Raw genomic sequence first — 3,282 nt, forward strand, 5'->3', positions numbered from 1 at the left:
TTGTCTTCTTTTTCTTCTCTTTTAGCTTTAAGCTTTGTTCCAAGTCCTTAGTATCCAACTTCAAACCTGCAAATCAAAGACACACCCAAAGAAACGTAAAGAGGAACAAATAAAAATAATAATAAAAAATAAATAAAAAAAAATCTAAAAAAAAAATGCTACCTATAGACAAATCCGCATCGGCGGCGCCAAAAATTTGATGTATTTTCAAATAGTGATTGTAGTAGTGGTAAAAAGGTTCTTTTCAGACTTGTGAAGAAAACAATTTTTAGATTTAAATTAAACTAAACAATTAAATAAAGTTGTTCAAAGTTATAGAGAAAAACACCAAGACTCTGGATTCCACCATTGTCCCATTAAATGATAAATTCTATTCAAAATTCATGCAATTTTTTCCTTTTCAAGTGATTCTAAAATTTGCCTATAATAAATTTTTGAAGTAATAATTGTAATCACAGAGTATGAAACATCAAAAGTTTTTAAAAAAAACCCAACATGCTTCGTCAAAATAATTCACAACTACTCAATAAAAATCAATTTATCTATTTCAATTCCATGCAAATAATCATATAAAAAATATTACAAATAAATAATAAAAATAGAATTATACCAATTAATCCGGGACAATGGCTTCCTCCGTTTCCTCGGCTAATAGGTTTAGCTCCTCATCCCAAAAACACACTCACAAGATAAATTCATGGCTAAAATAGGTGTTTTTATTGATGTATATAAGATGAAACAGGAATTAGCAACGTTGTAGTAGTGTTACAGCGTCACTGTTACAAAGGGGTAAGTGCTATTGAAGACTGATGTAAACGATAAGCCTTTACTGCTGTAAAAGAACGACACTGGTATTGTTATTTAAGACTGCTGAAGAATGACTGACTATGTGAGTCTGTTCTTCGTGTTCTTGAAGCTCTTCAATGGCAGCAGCAGCACTGTCTTCTCTGTAATCGCTTCTCCTCGGCTCTCCTGGACTCTAAACTCTCTCTTAAGGTTTTCTAACCCTTCTATGATGAAAACACAGCTATTTATATCTATCCAACTCCCTAGAAACTCGATCAAATCTTAGAATAATCTCATTATTCTTCTCGGGCAGTTTGGAGAAAAATCACTTTCCTGTTGATTCACGTGGTTCTGTTGGCTATTCTCTCGTATCCAAAATATTCTCTGACTTGGAATGAACTGAATTGGTATATATCCACGCAAGAATATCCCATAAATCTCTCTGACCAATCCCAAACCCTAAACAAAGAAACCGTATCCTGTTGGGACTTTGATCAATTATTCCGACTTATCCAGCCCAATTGGATGGGTCTAGACGATTGCATTAGGCCTGTTATGTCTTCTAGAGTCCGCAGGTACCAAATACACCCGTTTAATCTCCTCAGAACTCGCTAAGAATTCAACTCCAAAACTGTTGTCGCAGCAGCCAATTCTTCCCGACAATTTCTGTTTTTAATTTTGAAGATGACCTCCCCCTATCCAGTTCCGGTGTCCCTTTTGTACATGCCCTGAAATGGGGTGCCTTTAGCAATTCTTCTGGGATGTTTTCTGCACTTTTTCAGGGTTCCTCCGTGGTATTTCCGGTACACTATCAACGGCAATCCAAGGGCCACATTTTTAGCCAATTTTGCCGCAAATCCTTATTTATCCAAAAACACCTACAAAATCATAAAAGACCATAATAAGTACAAAATCGAGCACTAATAATATATATAAATGAGATATATTAGACACATAAATGTGTCTATCAGGTATGCATACTTAAGGTGACTAGTTTAGGAGTTTGTAATTCCCAAACTTAGCAGATATTTTCGGTTCGGAAACTTCCGCCAGTATGTGACGGGTACGCATACTTATCTTGTCTCCTTCACCAATTTGGTATACACACATATGCATAACTTGGTTCCCGGTTTATGGATTTATGCACTAATGTGCGAACATACTATATATGCTTATATCCAAACATGGTTACATTATCAACTCTTTATTTCAATCATTGGAACATTCTTCTATAATGACAATAGCCGTTTTCGCACACTATTAGCATCAAAGCAATTTTCAAGATATTGAAATAATCATTATCGAAACATTCAAAGTCTTACACCAAATGATTGTATCACACAAACCATGTAAGATGTTACTCGGAAATTTTCTCATGATATAAGATGAACTTGGTCGAAGCGAAAGCTTACCAACACATATTATGAGAAATATGTAAGCGAGTTATACTCAGCTCGAAATCTCAAATGTGTATAATAGAAAACTATATCGTAACACGACTTATGTCTCAATATAGGAGATAGAGTAGAAATAGACTTTCCAAGTGATAGATGAGTTTCAGTCTCCACATACCTTTTGTTGATGAAGTTCCACTAGCTCGCATTAGTAGTTCTTCGTCTTCAATTAATGAACGCCATGAAGTCTAATGCCCAACTACACAATTTATACTAGTCCGAGACATTTATAAGTGGATTAGAAATCAAGACTTATAGTTTTGATCACTAACATTGACAAACAAGCTTGAGATAACAACGCTTGCGAGTTCGACCGAGCAGTGCTCTAACACTATCTTGGAGAGGAAAGTAACCTCATTAGAAGAAATCTCTTACGTCTGGTCTTTAAAGACTCTTGTTGGATCAAGAAGCATCTAGAATCGTGTTGTTACTTTAGTTTTTGATTATTGATTTGATTGATTGACCTTGATATTCACATAGTTTGTTTATTCTGTGATCCTTCCCTTCTGATATAAGATCATTTAAACTTGATCAATGATCGAAAAATTTCAGATTTGTTTTTAGATCTGAAGATAGGCTTGTCATCATCCATTGTTGACATACTCCATTCTGTGCATGATTGATCATAAGGGAATCAAGTTATTTGTGCAGGTACATTAAATACCGGAGATTTGAAGACAAGAAGATTTCTTATTGGGTTCTGATCTTTGTGATACACTTCGTGCATACTTGATTGGTTGGGATTCGATAAGTTGAGTTAATATATGATTATAGTGATAATTTAGAATCTTAGTTGGTCAAAAAAGATACAAAGGATTTTATATCATTTATACATAAGAGCCTTTATATAACTCAACAATATGTTTGATTTAGTTCTTGAGATTTACAGCGGTTACCGAATTCAGATTAGCCTTTGTCCAATCGTCATATTTCCATTTGGATATAACATGTACGATGTACAAGATCATTGAAATCACAGTAGTAATCAATTTTCTATTAACCAATGTGGTTTTGAATATCAGTATTGTTAGAGCACTGCTCG

Source organism: Papaver somniferum, chromosome 4 (genome assembly GCF_003573695.1).
Source record: "Papaver somniferum cultivar HN1 chromosome 4, ASM357369v1, whole genome shotgun sequence".
Taxonomy (NCBI): Eukaryota; Viridiplantae; Streptophyta; class Magnoliopsida; order Ranunculales; family Papaveraceae; genus Papaver; species Papaver somniferum.